The sequence below is a fragment of the Heliangelus exortis genome, chromosome 1 (assembly GCF_036169615.1).
Source record: "Heliangelus exortis chromosome 1, bHelExo1.hap1, whole genome shotgun sequence".
In the NCBI taxonomy this organism is placed as follows: Eukaryota; Metazoa; Chordata; class Aves; order Apodiformes; family Trochilidae; genus Heliangelus; species Heliangelus exortis.
The window spans coordinates 66,094,965-66,113,170 of NC_092422.1; the positions used below are offsets into that span (position 1 = coordinate 66,094,965).

Consider the following 18,206-nt stretch of genomic DNA (forward strand, 5'->3'; position numbering starts at 1 on the left):
TGTACAAGGAGTCTTCATCTGCCTCTCATTACCAAATTTCTTTATTTCATCTAAACACCGATGATAAATGTTTTGAAGTGCCAAAGTTTCTGAGGAACAGAAGCCTAATTGCCTGTCTGGAAGGGTTTAGGCAGAACCAGGTATCTCTCTATCAATCTGTAAGGACAGTTGTCAAAGCTGATTTCGGCCCTTATTTCACCAAGGTTCTTCTGAAAAAATTATCCTCCACCACCTGAAACTACACCACAGGCTGGGCTCCAGCCCTCCCAAGGGATGTTTGCTGAAAAGGAGTCGGCAATGCCCCTAGGAGGCAGCACCATGCAAGGAGCAGACCCCGGCGCATATGACGGCAGCGAGAGGGCTTGGCTGATGCTCTCCTCTCAGCTGACCAGCCTGACATTATGTAAAATTCCTCAGATGGTGATGAGGCATTCCTGGTTAGACACAGATGGTCTGAGGAACTGCTGGATGCAAAACACACGGGGAAGTTATGAACTGACCCCCTCCTTCCCCCACATACATGCGTATGCCAACACACCCTCACCCCCTGCTCTGCCAGAGCTCTGTCACATGAAAACTCATCTTTGGCTGCAAGTTCGTGGAGCTCCAGCACAGATGAAATGTAAGATAAAATGTAACTGTCCACTGCTGGCTATAGTTAAGCACTTTTTCTCCAGTGCTTCTCAGCTTCTTAGTGTAACACACCAGGAGAAATCATTTCAGCAGGACATTGGATCTGAAGGGTGAAGCACCAAGGTATCCCATCCAACCCAGCCGATTCTCTGATTCTATGATTCAATTAAATTAGCCCCATTTAAGGCACTATGAAGTTTTAAAGTAAATCAAGCAAGGGCATACGAGCACAAGACTGTCAATTCAGAGAGAAAAAAAAAAAAAAAAAAAAAGTATTAGCAATTTTAAGAGCAAGTATAAAAACGCCAGCACAAAAAACTAAGAGGCTCTCACTTGCAACAGATTGTTCCAGTTGAGTTTATTCTTGAAAAAGCCAGGTCCTTGACTGAAGCTTGAGCCATGTTTGAGAGTATTTAAGGCTCTTCTGATATGTTTTCTTCTGCCTGTCAATGAGTGACTGTGTTCAGCTGCCTCATTTCATACAAAAGTGCTGCTGAAGTGTCTCTTCCTCTCTCTGCCTCACCGATTTTCAAGAGCTTTAGCTCTGAGGCTCACAGCTGTCTCATCCACGTACATCCCAAGGCTTACTTTGTTTTATTTTTTTTCCATTTTTTTCAGTGATATTTTTATTCAAGGCCCTGTAATGAACCCACTGCCCCTCGTGACTGCCAGGTAAAATTCTCCCTTGCTACTGATGAGACAGAACAAGAAAGTTCAATGCCTAGCCAGGGAATTAAAAGTTAATTAACAGACAGTGTTGAAGGTGAACTGTGTCTTTGAAAAGGTTAAAGAAAACACATTGCCAGAGCTACCAAACAGGTAGAAACTGTTCTTGCTTTAAAGAGACCCCTTAATCAGAAATCTTCCTGAGTACATTCCTGAATACAAATGGAAAATATTGGAAAGTGTTTTACTGTATGAACATTTCTGATGAGAAATTATAACACTTTGACAAATATTTCAGCCTACAGAACTCTGGTTAGCTTGACTGAAACAAATTTCTAAATTACCCATTTATCATGAGAACTCCACAGGGTTGTGAAATTTGCCGCAGCTTCTATACCATTATTTACTAGGAAGCAAAATTAAATGTCCTTGAAAAGAGCCACAATAGCCAGTTTCAACATCTCTCCAATTTTTACTTGATGTGTATCTTTCAGCGTTTTTCACCTTGAACATTGCCCTATTCCCACAGCACCAGAAAGAATCTTCAGTATTTGTGATGCTTGTGTTATGACTTAAATATAGTTTTCCCATTTTAAGTAGCACAGCTGTTCTGCTCAAAAAAACCCCAAATTCCAAACTTATAAACCTGCAAAGCCATAGCAAAAATATGTTTCTGGGACAAGCAATGACAAAGTGCTGCATTTCATTTCTTCTCTGAAAGAGAACCTCTTTCAGAAGGAAAATCACTCACAAAGGCCCTTTGGGGGTATGCAGGGAACAGAGACTGGCACCAAATGTCAGACACATTTCCCCTTTGATTTATTTTTCCAACAAATTCTCTTCCAGCAAACTTCCCAGCACCCCTCCTGAAGCAACTCTCACACTGGGAAGCTGGAAGAGGCAATTCAATGCTCTCACCCTGCTGCTGCCTCTCGCAGAGCACAAAATGCCTCCCAGCTCAGCCTTGTCCCTCACAGGGCAGCCACTTCCCAGCTCAGTAATTAACAAATCCACACTGCTCACTAATCCACAAATCAAAAAGAAGTCATGTAACCATACTGGCTTTCTGCTGCTCGACTGGGAGGAACAGCTATGCTTCGAGTCCTTCTGGTCTAATGACAGGTAAAAAAACTCAAGATTTTAACAAATGACTCCATGAACATTAGAGAAAAAAATTCTACAGAGTCCAATGCGAGGCCTGAGAGCAGAGCAAACCTATGGCTTTGGGGCAGCTCCAAAGCACCTCAAGATGAGCAAGTCTCTCTCCATTATATTTGACTAAACATTTCTCTGTCAGTATTTCAGTCAGGGAAAAATGATGACACCAAGTGTAACCCTACTGGAAAAGACCTCCATGTCAGCAACCTCTGGGAAGCTGCTGAGAACTGCGGCCCAGCTGTGGCAGTAGCTGAATGAGGTTCTGTGTCATTCCCCAGATCCACACCTTTGCTGGCTAAGCTGCAAGCTGCATCACCACAGAAGTACGAGCAGAAAGTAGATGTGTTTGGGGTTGAGCAGAATTCAATAGTTGGGAACTAGTGAAGGAAGAAAAAAAAAAAAATGGAAATCCAAAATCCAACAAATCTAAACCTGGGAGACTCCCCCCCTACACCCTACACAAAGCAGGGTGACAACCCTACTGTCCATTTGTGTGAAGCAAGCAAAGACATCATAGCCCAGTCTATGGAGAAAGAATAATCAATGCTGTTGTAGGTTTGTAAGTTTTGAAATTACAAGTTATAAAGCTCATCATGCCACGATGCTTTATATAATTAAAACAGAAATGCAGCTGATTGATTTTATGTTAAATTAAGCTAATGACTTTAATGATAAATGTAAAAGTGGTGAAGTTCTCTACTACAAGCAGTTCATGTGAGAAGACATGAAGTCTCCTCATGTTAGAGGAGCCCTCAAGCTCAGCATTCACAAGGCATGCTGATAGTTACATAGGTAAAATAAATGCAACAATAATTAGCCCTCCCAAAAGAGTAGAAGAGGTCACGAGCTTATGCAAACTAATAACAGGCAATGAGAACCAAATGAGACCACTACAGTGCTGAGCCAGGTGTTGCTGCAAGCCTCTGAAGGGGCTTATGACCATAGAAGAAGGTAAGGGTGTCTGCTGTTGATGGGGTAGAGGCTGGTGAATGGCAGGCAGGCTAAAAAACTTGTGGGGGACAGCCTTGTCCTGTGCCATGTAGCTAATGAGATTTCATTAGTCCTCCTAGCAGGTACCTTTTACACTTACTGAGGGTCTATTTGAAAAGCCAGTTCCTCTGGAACAAAATTTCAGAGCCCCAGAAATCCCTGCTGTGGTTGATCCTACCAATTGCCAAAGTTCCCATCTGAGAAGTTCTTTTACTCTTTTTTATAGAATCCTGAAATACCACAGATCTGGTACCTAAACCCATGAAATGCTGCAGAGGGATTCTGCAGGACCTAAGTCTTCTCTCAATTGGTCCCATGGAGATAGCTTCAAAAAATGGCAATGTATGCAAGAAAAAGTCATCAACCAGAAGATGCTGTGACCTGAATAGAAGCAGGTTCATCCATTCATTTGCAGAACAGGAATGCAGATTTTATTCCTTTCTAGGATACCATTTTTCTTCTAAAAAGACAACCCTTTTCCTGCCCTTTTAGATAGGAAAATGCTAGGTGTATCTATATTCCTGATGATATAAGAATTTCAACGTTTTCAACAAGATCACAGGGCTAGGATCAGGGCTAAAGTGAGGAAATTCAAGGAATATGAGAGTCAGAATGTTGATCTACAGCTAAGCACAGTGTTTATGTTCCACCCAGCTCAGTAGATACCCACCTAATGGATAGTTTTGGCAGCACTGTACAACTCTTCTACTGGACACAGAATTTTTTTCTTCTCTCAAGCAAATTCAAATCTTAGTGGTTTACATTTCTCTTCCCTGCTTGATCTGTTCCTAGCTGGATACACAGATTTTAGAGTGGATGATGATCCTACAGTGACCACATTAAAAATGCAACATCTGCCAAGCGTTACCATATGGTGATTTCTAAGATAATGCTCCATTTGTCCCTGCTCAGAGCAGTGACACACACAGTGTGCCTGTCAGAAAAGCATGAGAATTATTTCCCTATTCTGGCTCCTCTGCCCCAAAATTGTGAGAAAGCTCATCCAGCCTTTGGTACATATATTTTAGTAGTTTTCTTTTGTAAATAGGACAGGCTGATGGCGTTTTGTAAAGCTCTTGAAGAAGAAACAAAGCCATCCCTGTATGGATAAGCTAACTTTATAACTTCATTGCCCCTGTCTCAAATTCAGGTTTTTCCCCTTGCTTTTAATGAAATGAAATAACCTGAAGTAAATGCAGTTGTTACACTTCCACTAAAAATATATCTTGACTATGTGGGTATTCTAGAAAAGTTATTTACCAAAATCCCAGTAGTTTAATCTATTCTGTGAGAGAGACAATGGCCAAATTTTAACATTAAGAACCTGAAGGCTTTCTGCTGTAACAGGATTTAGCAATAACTTTTAATTGGCAGTTCAAAGTTAATCCTCAGGGGAAAATGTGATCTGGCAAAAGCACCCAGTCACAGAAAGAAAAAAAAATATTAATTAGTCTGTGGAGGTTTTTTTCTCAGTATTTCTGTACCTCTCAAGAAACATTGTAGAAATAATTGTCTCAGACTAAAAAGGCTCTTCTTAGGTGATAGTTTTTAGTCCTTTTATTTCTCTACCATTGAAAAAAGAGGGCAGAAGTTTATATTTCTCAGTTCTCCTAGAAGGCTGTATCTTTATGTAACACACCTTCTGAAGGGAAAATCACAAGCAAATCTCTTAGACTAGCACTCTGCTCTTCCCTTTTTCTCCCTCAACAGCAGTTTCACATGGCCACAAGCCTAATTTTTCCTCCTGTTTCTACTCAAACATTATCCCCAGAGGCTTGCAGCAAGGAACAATTTCTCCTCCTGTATTTAGCTGTAGGAAAAACCCATAACTCAGACAAACCTTCTCATTAACTCACCAGGACCTACTCAGCCCTAAATTTCAGCAATTCTGTCATCCATGGTTTCCCTTCGTTCCAGTGATGTTTAAGGCTAACTCATGGTGACCTGCTTAACCCAGAAGAAAGAATATGGACTTTTCAAGAGAGACCTGATGAGGCCCAAATTAGCTCCTACCAATAGATCAAAGTCTGCATTAAGAGCCAAGCTTTCAGCAGCTATTCAGGAGCTGCCCTCATGAAGCTACCAGGAATTTTGGTGGCAGCATGTGAGAAGTTCGACTTCTTTTGGGAAAGTGCAGGTAGCAAATAAGTGTCTGTTTTCCATCTATAACTGTATTAAGTTAAAAAGATTCCTACACGTCAACTGAGCAACATCTCTTTAAAGTTGTAGGTCTTCAACATCTAATTTATTTACATAATACGCTTTATTCTCAAAAAGTAAATATGAATATTAAAATTATCTAGCTAAATTTAAGTGACAAATCCCCTGACCTTAGATTTCATTGCAAACCAAAGGTTCACCACAGCTGATTTTTAAAATCACAAGCTCTTGGGAAATGAGACTGTTTCATCCTCTTCCTTCTGCAGCAAAAGCAGTTGCTGAGCAGAACAAACCAGCCCATTGTTGGTCTGGAGACTGCTTTCCTGCTGGCAGACTGCTACAGCAAGATGAGTGGAAAAATCACAACAGCTTGTTACAAATACAGCTAACGTGTGTAAAATCCATGAAAAGGAAGGCTTCAGAAAATGACTGGGAGTACATATCTGGCTCATTCATTTTTCTCAAATCATTTTACTTGAGAGATGTATCCACTCTGCAACATCGATGTGTTTTAGGCATAAAGGTTCAAGTTTTGCTGACCATCCATCCCAAAAAGTAAGCCTGAACTCTTTCCCTTTCACATAAATAGAAAAGCAAAGAAATATACATTTAAATATCACAGTAGGTTTGAGTCCCTAGAGAAGCTACAATCTAACAAAAAAGTAGAACAATCTTTTAAACATTTAAGATTCTGGGAAAAGTTATTGTTTGAGACAATAGGTAAAAGAAAATTTAACTAATAGAACCATTAAATATTACGCATACACTTGATGTGTCTGTTTTGACACTGTTTTGACTGCTATTTTGAAAAACTGAATACTCAGGTACATAGAAATCTGTCCAGAGCCCCTGCACTCTTTGCAAAATGTGATTCATTTTTTAATATCTAATATTTTATGGCACATATTAAAACTTCTCTCAAAATAACAAAACTACATTTAACTATTCTAGGAGTATTCTTGTAGAAAGATTGCATTTTACCTGCTTTTTTTGAAGAATTCTTGAAGCGGTTCTTTTGTTTGAAAATTTAAATATCCAAAATGAAGAAAGAAAAAAAAAAAAAAAAAAAGGTACACAGATGCTAAAAATAAAATAGATTGTTCAGCTGAGGGAGCTGCAAGATGCCAGGTATTTTGCAAATAGGGAGTTTATTTGGGTAAATTAATTTGTCGCTATGGAATTCAGCTCAGTTCTTCGTAGTAGGCATCTCTGGGTGAGGAGAGAGTGACATTGCATCCTGTGCACACTCATAAATGAAGCAGGAATTCCCAGATTTGCCATCATGTGATTTCAGTGAGAAACCAGCACTTGACTTACTCCCAGCACCCGTTACTCCCTGCTGAAACACAGCTCCTCAGAAGCCTGAGATGGTTGTAACAAGTGGCAGAGAGAGAAAGAGTCCATAGACCTCTGTGAGCTTCACTGAGCAGGCACTTCAGACACTGCCCTGAGTTTGGGAAGGAAGCTGGAGGGGAAGCAGAGCAGAAATACCATTGTTAAACTGCCCCAGAAGTTATAAAAGAGCAGATATTATAGGTCTCACTACAAAAGAACGGATTGTATTTGAAAGGAGAGCGGAGCTCACTTTTTCTGTCATCAGAAAGTACTAAAAAGATCATACTGACAAACACTCATTCTCATTCTTTACACGGGAATTTAAAAAATGTATGAATCACACTGCAGTACTTAATGAAATGTTAACTAAGCTCCACACCATCCAGCCTCTTTTTGCCTGTATCGAACGAAGCTAATAAAAGTTTTTAAAAAATAAAACTAATAATACACTCCCCATATAGTATATGCTAAATGGAAAAACATATGACACATTAATATCACAGCTACAAGAGGAATAACACAAAGGAAAATCATATCCTGGGCTCCAGCTCCACCCTGGGCGGCATCAAAAGAATCGTGGCCACCAAGTCAGAGGAGGTGATGCTCACCCTCCACTCCACTGCCATGGGACACCACCTGGAGTGCTGTGTCCAGTTCTTGGGCCCCCAAGACAAGAAGGACGTGGAGATCTTGGACCAAATCCAGAGGAAGGCCATGAAGATGATCAGAAGGCTGGAGCACCTCTCAGATGAGGGCAGGCTGAGAGGGTCAGGGCTGTTCAGCCTGGAGAAGAGAAGGCTCCAGGGAGACTCAGAGCACTCTTCCAGTGCCTGAAGGGGCCTAGAGGAAAGATGGGGAGGGACTTCTCACAGAGGCACTTAGTGATACTACAAGGGGTAATAGTTTTAAGCTGGAAGGTGGTAGATTTAGGCTAGATATTAGGAAGAAGTTCTTTAGTGTGAGGGTGGTGGGACACTGGCAGAGATTGCTCAGGGAGGCTGTGGATGCCTCATCCCTGGAAGTGTTCAAGGCCAGGCTGGATGGAGCTTTGAGCAACCTGGTCTGGTGGGAGGTGTCCCTTCACATTGCCCTCTGTGACAAAGTAACCCACTTGGTTGATGCAGGGCGAGTGGTGGACACCATCTCCCTGGACTTTTCCATGGCTTTTGATACGGTCACCCACAGCCTCCTCCTGGAGAAACTGACTCCTCATGGCCTGGACAAGTGGTCTGTGTGGTGGGTGGGGAACTGGCTGACCCACTGTACCCAGAGGGTAATAGTAAATAGTTCATCCTCCAACTAGCAATGGGTCACAAGTGGAGTCCCCCTGGGATGGATATTGGGCCCAATGCTGTTTAATATCTTCTTAAGAGACCTGGATGCTGGGCCCAAGAGCACCCTGATGAAGTTTGCTGGTGACACCAAGATGAGAGGAGAGGCTGACACCTCACAAGGGAGAGCCACCCTCCAGGATGACTCAGATGGACTGGAGCAGTGGGTTAACAGGAACTTTATGAAGTTCAGTGTAGAGAAGTGCAAGGTCTTACAGCTGGGAACACATAACCCAGGTGTGCAGCTCAGACTGGGATCCACTTGACTAGAGAGCAACCTTGTGAAAATGGACCTGAGGGTCTTGGTAGACAAGAGGCATGAGGGAACAGTGTGCCACAGCTGCAAAGAAAGCCAATGGGATGTTGGGTTGCATCAACAAGGGCATCACCAGCAGAGACAAAGAAGTCACCATCCCGCTCTACTTGGTGCTTGTTGGAACACACCTGGTGTATTGCTTCCAGTTTTGGTCCCCAATGTACAAAAGGGATGTGTACAGGCTGGAGAGGTTCCAGAGAAGAGCCACAAGGATGATCAGAGGGCTGGAGCACCTGCCACACAAGGAGAGGCTGAGAAAACTGAGTCTGTTCAGTCAAGAGAAGAGAAGGTTTAGGGGAGACCTTAATATGATGTTCCAGCATTTAAAGAGGGGATATAAAGACGAAGGAGACTCCCAATTTACAAGGAGTCCCATGGACAAGATGAGGGGCAGTGGACACAGGTTGCTTCTGGTGAGTTTCTGTTTGAACACAAGAGGAAAATTTTTCACTATGAGGACAGTCAGATATTGGAATGGTCCTAGGGGAAGCGGTAGATTCCCCCACTTTGGAAAGTTTTGATTCTGAGCTCTACAGGGTGCTGAGACATCTCGTATAAACAATAATATTAGAAAGGTTGGACCAGATGATCCGTGAGGTCCCTTCCAACCTGACATTCTAAGATTCTATTATTCTATTCAAGAGAGCACACGCCAAAACCTGTTCTATTTGTCATGAGTTCTCCAAACACCCATCACTTCATTTATCCTGCGTTTCCATTAAGATTTTTGCTTCATCACTGAGATAACCATAGTAACAGTGGAAGGCCAGTAGAAATCCCTACAAATCGAAAGAAGAGTTTCTTGTGAAGTTTACATGTCAGATAAACATAAACATGTGCTCTAGTGAAACAGGAAACTAAAATCACGCTTTTGCATCTGTTTCCCATAAACTTTTATCTGGAGACCTAGCCATAGAAGTGAGGGCTTTTCCTGGTAAATATAGAACTAATTTAAAATCTGCATATATAAACTTGGGATAGTTTGTAGAGTTCTGTACACACAGACACTGCAAGTTCCTGCTGGCACCATGGAACTGACTGTGCTCTTTCAGACTTTCTGAAACTGTGTACACCACTGGGTTGGAAGGAGCAGCAGTATTTCCCTCCCAGGTCATAAAGAGCAGTCAAGCCTACCCAGGTGAGCCTACCAAAGAGATTTACTGAAGAGATTCTCACCAGTCTGCAGCAGCAGCAGAAAGTTGCCCAGCATCAAAAATAAGAGGTAAGGTATCTCTAGGGAAAACAGATAAAGGCAAACTCAAGACACTTGGGACAAAACAAAAATGGGAGGCATCTTATGAGCACATTATGGTAAGAGGGGTTTCAGAAGTAGGTTAGCTGCATATCCTGTGCAAGCAGGAGCTGAGCAGACCTGAAAGACTCTGTGGTTCACAGGGAGAAGAGAAACTCAGTCCTGAGAAACTAAGGCTGGTGTCTGAGTATGATGAGAGGCAAGGGGAAAATGAATCGAAGTTTATTATTCTTTTCTTAGATCCATAAAGAAAGGGCAATAGGAACTTAAGAAAAGCATTCAGAAACAGGCAAGGCTCACCTCCTATGCAAACCAGCTTGTAGGGCCAAGATCTAGAAAGGTTTCAGCCAAAGCTGTGGCACCATAGAAACACCAAGTGTGAAAATGGCATTAGGGGTTATAGAGATGCAGGAATCAATGCCTCTCAAAGGAGAAGCTGGAATATAGAGCAGGTAAAAGTCTGAAAAGGCTGAGTCAAAAAATCCAGTCCGGTCAGTTTTTTAAAAAAAATCTATTTCCAGCAAGACAATCAAAGGATGGCTGAGAGGAAGAGGCAGAAGGGAGAATACAGCCCGTGGACAGCTGATGCAGAGAGGTCTACAAATTAACACTGGAAATCAGGGAGCAAGAAGGTGTCTATAAAAAGATCCAGGCAAACACAGAAAGGCTGGAGCAGGCTCAGGCTCCCAGGATTGAATAGGACACTGAAGGTCACACACTTTTTGCACTTCCTTAAATGTATTAGTAAATGTAGGTAAAAAACAGCAACATAACTCATGCAGCTGCACTAGGGAAAGTGGTGTTTAGTGTATGCATCAAGTCTCTGAAAACAATGCATTTGGCATACTTGCTGACAAACTACATGGAAGATCATGCCTTGTGCTCGTAGAAGAAACTGCAATGGCAACAAAAATAGAAACAGAAAATTATGTAAATCATGGAATCATGTATAAAAAAACTGTTGAGAAAAAGTTGTGGTGTTGCTCAGTTTGACTTAGGCTTTCACATCTCTAAGTCTGAACAGCAAAGATAACTGGGGTCTGGAATCAAACAGATTCTTTTTCTAGTACTGAGTTTTGAAACTTTCCTGCTTCCACAAATTAACACTGAGCAGAAGCAGGTGACAAACCACATTTGGGTTTAGCTTATCTGTTTTTTTCAGCTCAAAACTGTGGTTTCAAACAGCTCCTATAAATGTTTTCATGGAGAAAGTTACCACGCCGGTCTATTTATCAAGTTAAATAAATAAACAGATAAATAAAAAGATCATAGCCCATGCATGCAAGGAAAATCCTGCTGGAGCTGTGAATAAACAGCTGTTTCTCAATAGGGAAAAATGTTCCTGTGCTCAGGCTGAATGCTGTGTGACACTCATGTAGCTCAGACCAACAGAGAGGAGCTTTTGCATTCCTGATGGGCCTTCCAGGTGGGAGAGGGCTGTCTGCCCAGCCCCAGGTCTGGGAGCAGAGGGGGGCTTTGGGAAGCCCTCCAGACATATCCTCCTGGGGAAGGGACGTCTCCTTAGTCTGGCCTAAACCCTCTCCTACACTTGAAATAAAGATGCAGAGACCTCTAATGCACAGAGATGGTGTGGATTCCCAATCCTTGGAAATGTTCAAGGCCAGGCTGGACTGGACTTGTAGCAACCTGGTCTAGTGGGAGTTGTCCCAGCCCATTGCAGGGAGGTTGGAATGAGGTGATTTTTAAGGTCCCTCCTAACCCAAACCCTTCTGTGACTCTGTGATTCTGCATCATTGCAACCTGAAGCAGGGAAGGCTTTATGCTGGTAAACTTGGGGTCACTACATGAAAACCACAAGTCTAAACTCCCGCTTTTGTCCCTGAAGATGCAAGATCAATGGAGCCAGCAGAATGAGAAAGGGACACCACATCCTGATGCCTACTTCAGGATAAGCAGTATTGGTTGCATAGATTAAGCCTCTGCATCGCAAAATGGGGAGGATGGGCACATCCAACTTAGATTATTCTATGATTCCATGAGTTCACATGGGGACACCTTCATCTTAGACACTGACTCCTTAGGTGACACAATTTAGCAGTTCTCTGGAGGGAAATGTCTACATCTCCTTTGTAATGAATGGGAAGGGGGAGATGCCACTTAAGGGGGTCTCTGTAACCCCAGAATGATTTGATCCCCCTAAGGCGTGTGTCCACATTCACCACCTTGTTTCCCTGTGATCCCTGGAGCTCCACTGAGCAAATGCACTCCAGGGTCAGACAAGCCCAAGTCCATCTGTGCCTGTGCTCAGTCCTCACCTGTCCCATCTGTTCCTTTCTGCTCTGGTTATAACTTTTCTACTTGTAGGTTCCTGGCTCTTCTTGTTGTTCCCAGCCCCTGTGAGGGCCTTTCTGCAATAGGAAAGAGAAGTGAGGGGAGAAGGATGGTGAGAGGAATGGAACTGAGCAGAGCAGGTGAAAACACAGGGGCATCATCAAGTCCATTTGCTCAGCACCAACCTGGAACAGCATAATTTATTTTCAGAAGGGAAAGTAGAAATGTAAAAGACATGGGAGCTGGGGGAAGGGAGTGAGAGGGGTGAGGGGATCAGAAGCAGAATCTAGTCTACAGTTTATACCTGCAAACCATGCAGCTGTAGTGAGTGTAAAAACTAGCTGGCTTCTTCTCCAGTTACTGAAGAGGAACAGCACAGTTTTCCTGCAACACTACCTGCTTAGTGCCATGTTAATGGTTGGATGTTGATTTGCTATCTTGAATTGACCACTCAAGAAGCCTGTGCTGATACATGCCAAAGCTGAAGAAAATAAACTCAATTAACCAGCAAACTGAAATGAAAGATGTACCTTCTGGAGCACACAGGAACAAGCAGTCAGCTGCTCCAGGCAGGGCTGCAGCAAGGAAAACCAGAGGAAATTAATCTCTGGGAGAAAAACCCATGATCTTTTTTATTTTAGGGTGAAGGTAAGACAGTATGGGTGCTCTGTCATTCAGTCCCCAGTCATATTTAACAAACCTACCCTGCACTCCATATGGACTCTACTATTGGAGGTCTCAGTGTCTCATATCAAGCCCCAGTCCTGCTCACACTGGCCAGCCCAGCACTGAGCATGCCTCACCAGCAGTGAGGGGCCCACAGGGAAGAGCAGAGCACCCATAAACTTTCAATACTTGCTCGCAGCACAGTGCTGGCAAGGAGATGGGCATGCACTCCAGTCCTGTTGTCTGTGCCTGGGTCTGCTGTGAAAGGCTCCACACACCAACCAGGTCATGGGATTCAGCTGGGGATAACAATGGTACCCTTTGAGCTCTGGGCCCTGAAGGTGCCATTCACTGCCTGCCTGACACTGCTCCCACTCCTGGCTGTAGCCTCCAGGCACTGAAGTAGCCCGGTACACCAAACCCTTCCCACCTTCACAGGTCAAGGAGCTGCTGGAAATCTACACCTTGCATCAGGGACTGAAGGGCAGGAGAGCAGCATCCAGGTGATGCACAGGGGGCTGCTAGGACCATGAGATGGCTCTGTATAAAGAGGCAGTTACAAGAGCAAACACCCTTTTATGTGTCAGCACATACGTCAAAAAGCACGAGACAGCACTCATTGTAAAAGAGAAGCTTCATGTTTAAAAGTCATCCCATATCCTTAGGCTTAATCATAACTCAGCTGAGGCAATTACAAAGATGCAGCTTTATCTGTGTGGATCTCTCATCCACATAGAAAAACAAATACGGAGTGGCAACAAATTCTGCATCCCTCTGCACCTTTGCTGATCTCCGCATCCATTCCAGAGTGACAATGGATGCCCCCTCTGGGCCATCCATCCATGACCCCTCTGGTCATGGATGCCACCCTGCACTGGTCTGGAGTGGAGCAAGAAAAATAATTACTCCAGGAGGTTTATGCTGGTGTCCAAAGAGACAAATCTCAGTCTTAAATAGGGCTATGGAACCCATATTATTTCTGTGTGTGAGGCAGAGAGGAGATTATGTCTCTAGCAGATGTGAAGCTAGTTTGTTTGAACTGGGAAGTTTTCTGAATTTTTCATAAAAGAAGGTATTTGACTGCTATGGTTTTTCAGAAAAGTTTAATAGTGGTTCATGTGGTTTTATCTTCCGATCCATCTTTCTTTTCTTTTCATCCATATTCCATATATGTATATAATTAATAAAAATACATAATGATCACTAATGATACACATATTCTGTATACACAGTTCTGCTAGGAAAGTTATAAGATTACTGCATGTTACCTAACATTTCCCAGCCCCATTTCACAGGATTCTTCGGGTCACTTTGGTTGAGCAGAAACATCTCCACCTCTGCAGGGTTTAACTCAACATTTGCCCAAGTGGTGAAAGGAATTTTCTTTCCAGGCTCTTTAAAGCACAGCTGGCTCCCATAAGCTCACCTATAAGAACATGTCCTATAAGCTCACCTCTAGGAACATCTCACCATAAATCCTCGCCTTCACATCCACACTTGAACAGAGGAGAGGTGTGCTTCAGGAGACACCGTTTCATCTCACTTTGCAGCTTTTGTTTCTAACCTTTTACTCTCCATGGGGAAGGAGCACTCATGTCTTTGGGAATGGCAGAGACATCTAACACTCACATCAACAAGGATGTTAAAAAGACCAGACACAGTCATTCCCACCAGCTTTTTTCATCTTTTCCTTTCCTTTCAGCTTTATATATATATATATACATTTTATTTTTTTTTTTTACTTGCCACAGATTTTGTCAGGTCTCTTCAAGAGCTAACTTGCCATTAGTTACCAGGACCTTTCACTTCTTTAAGGGTCCAGCATCCTATAGCAGAAAACTGCAGGATGACTATCAGTTCATATCATAATGACTATCAGTTCAGTAAAAACATCCATTCACTCCACCAGACCAAAAGCCATGCCAAAAGGGATCTCTTTCTGCACCATCACCAGGGCTGTTCTCCAGGGACCATCACCAGCCTTGCTTTTCTGTGTTACCTTCAAATACCTCTGAAAAGTAGATCTCATCACATAGGGTGCTGAGGACTGATCAGCTTTGGCAAGTCAAAGTCCATCTTGGTGGTAGGAAAGCAGAATTTCACTTCACAACAATTCAAACCTCACCCAGATGAAAAATCTCCATCATGCCAAAATCCCACCCTTACATATTACAGCCCCTTCTCTGAGCAATCTCAGCATCCCCAAAGTATCTTTTATGTTTAATCCTGAGCAAGATACTGAGCAACCCCTCTCAGCTCAGCAGTACCATGGTTATGGTGTTGTTATTAGGAGCTGATGTCTTCTTCAGGCAAGAGCCAAGCTACTGAAAACTTGCAAAATGAGCCCAAGATCAGCCATGTTGGTAAATGGGTTTTCAGTAGTTGCAATTCACCTCTTTCCTAAAAGCAGCAGAAAAGCTGGATATACTCTGCTGGGTAGAGGAAGCACTGAGTACCCCTGTACAGGTTACTGTCTCAGAGGAGCTTTGAGATGACAAAACAGCCTGAAACTGGGATCCCAGAGGTGCCACAGAGCTGGTGTTTCTTTCACCTTCTCCCCTAAGGCCCTAGCAGCAGCTGTCACCACTCTGAAAGAGATGAGAAGGTGATAAGGCAGATTGTACCACTCCCAAATTGAAACAGCTTGTGCAGATATCTTTCAAATTAAATAGCCTGTAAGCAACTTCTAGCTAGGGATTTTTGTCCACTTCTCACTTCAAAGCCATGCATGGATGGGTATCCCAAAAGCACACTGGGAGCATGTAAGCCATTTCTATGGCCAGCTACTGTAAACACATATTTGCTCAAAGCAGTTGTCTCTCCATGCTCTTACTCTTACATCTTTGGCAAAAAAATACCCAGATCAAGAGTAATTTGTTTATAAAACATTAGGGCAATCCTAGTTGCATTTCTTGGTATGCTGACCACATCCTTTCAAGCTCTTGTGACACAGTGTGACACAAGTAAGCACAGCCAGGGTTTGCCTTCTCTTTCCCCTTCCCTCTCAGTGCTCACCACTTCAAGGCTCCTTTCAAGTACCTAGTATTGTACCTCTTACCCAAAGATGAGCATCAGTCCTGTTTGTCCTCACTCCCTTTTCAGGCTGGCAGCCTTTTCTAGGTGGGAAAAGCCAATTCTCTGCAGTGCATCCCTTGGCAAGGACGAAGCCTTGGACCCAACAAAGAAATGTGTGTAGCACTCCTATGAGAACCCTTTTCACAATGCAGCCTATGTGTTGGAATAGGTTTTTTTGTACAACGCAAGAACTTGGATCTCCTGACTCCTGGTCCTGTGCCTTAACCACAGAGGAAGCTTCACCTCCCCTGGTCATGGCTGTGCATGGGTATCTTACCACCACTGCAAACTGTCTGGGACCATGAAAGACCATCTTGGAAAGAAACATCAAGATGGTATTGATGTACTGCAGCAGGCAGGCAGTTCTGTGCTAAATCAAGACTGAAATGTGAACCCAAGGACTGAATCCAAGAGTGATTTCACCTGCAACCAAGACTGTCACCTGGAGTTGTATTTGCCTGGATTTATGAAGAATTTTATAGCAAACATGTTTCTTACTCTCAGGGGTGTCCCTCTCCTGACAAGGCCCAACATTTGTCCCCTGACAGTGGACAAAAATGGTTAAACAGATTACTGACATTCAAAACAGTTGCCATTTTAACAATAAACAATTTAGATTTGTGCAAAACAAAGTAGAATAAATTACCTGCCCATGGGATGGCATTCCCACTCAAGTAGCCCAGGGACACAATACAAAATTTGGGTGAGCTTCATACTGGCTTCAGGATAGATGATAACTAACCCTACACTGACCTTGGTGACATCTACTTTACCAACCACTGTAACAATTCGAGCAAGTTTGAACTGGTAAAATGAGTCTACACAACACTTAATTTTCCATGCCACAGGGCTATGGCATTTTTGATCCAACAGTAAAAGCTTTGAAGCTGGAATTCCATCCCCCTGAGCTGACAATGCCAGGTATCCCAGTAAAGGAGCAGGCTAGGATGCAAACACTGAGCCTGCAAATGGAACCAAGATGAAAGACTTCCACAAGCCAGAAATACTAAGGAGAAAAAAAAGAAAAAAAATGGATTGGAAACAACAAAACGAGGCAGTTCCAAGTGCCAGATGTGCCCAGGTCCCCATGTTGCAGGGGCTCTCCCAGCACCACCAGCTTCACCTGGTGGACAGGGGGCATCCCTTGTCCCTGGCATCCCCATCTCTTGTAGGGCACCATCAGGATCCAGCTGCTGTAGATGAATGTCTGATGCCTCCTCATCTTTCCCCATGGGCAGCCTTGTGTTTCCACCACTCCCATCCCTCACCAGGAAGCCTCTGGCATCAACACATCCCCTTCTCTTGTGGCCAAAGCAATGGCTGCCCCTGAGGTTGCACTTTGCAGACAAGCAGCACGCTCACAGCTCAGCAGGGTTTCTTTCCCTCCCTGCAGCTGTAAAAGAAATGGCCATGGCCAAGACACAGCTCCTGCACCTGGCAGGAGAGCAGCTTTTTGGATGGTGTTTCCAGTCTCAGAGGGCTGCTAAAGAGGAATAAAAAAGGCCTCAGGGGCAGGTCTGGTTTGGTGGTGCTTGGTCTCCCATACCCACCTTACTGGGTCAGTAAAATTAGCTGTGGAGCCATCTAACAAACCAGAGAAAGGAAAAAATCCCACTGAAAAACAACCACACAGAGCTTTCAGGCAGGGGGTGAGGCAGAAAAAAAACCAAAAAACCCAAAACACCAAAAACACTGAAAACCAAAAACACTACTGTGCTGGGTTGCTGAGAGAGCCAGGCTCACCCTGGGCAGAGGAGACCACTCATGCCATCAGCCCAGGCTCAGCCAGAGCAGTGGCAATCCCTCCCAGCAGACACGCAGCTCTGGCTGGAGCTGCAGGAAGGCAGAGGAGGGCTCTTGCAGCTCAGAACAAAACCCTGTCACTACTCTAATGATCAGCAAGCCCTGATGGGGCCAGGGAGGGCTTGACATGCAGAGGAGTTGCCATTTGGCAAGGAAGTTCTTACTGAAAAAGGGAGGATCCTGCTCTGTTGAAGCAGAGCAGGTCTGCACTGGAAAAAAGCAGACAGCTGAAAAGCTTCACTCTCCTCACTCATAACAATTGATTTAAGATTCCAAGGATCTTGTCTGCAGTAAGTTTGGATGCCTCAAGGCACCTTGGTTAGAACATTCTGGACAGGGCACCATTGCCAAGTCTGTTCTATTTGATAGAAACTAATTTTTAGAGAAGCTAATGCGGAATAGAGCATTGCAAGAATAACAACTGAGGATTCAAGATTCAGATTTGGGCAACTGCATGGCTGTGAGCAGATCAAATAGTGTCAGATCATCACCAAGAGAAGTCTAATAAGGTTTTAAAATGTCTTACTGA

General features: G+C 43.5%; 2 protein-coding genes across 2 annotated transcripts in view; one reads left to right on the forward strand and one right to left on the reverse strand.

The window, feature by feature from the left end:
- The window catches only part of OCA2 (OCA2 melanosomal transmembrane protein), a 190,400-nt gene extending 183,559 nt beyond the window's left edge, over window positions 1-6,841 (reverse strand). The window contains exon 1 of the mRNA XM_071746616.1: window positions 6,589-6,841. The gene's annotated coding sequence lies outside the window, so the exon portion shown is untranslated. The remainder of the gene's footprint in view (window positions 1-6,588) is intronic.
- LOC139797453 (magnesium transporter NIPA2-like) overlaps window positions 1-18,206 on the forward strand; it is a 286,983-nt gene that overhangs the window by 87,700 nt on the left and 181,077 nt on the right. The gene's annotated exons all lie outside the window — the stretch shown is intronic.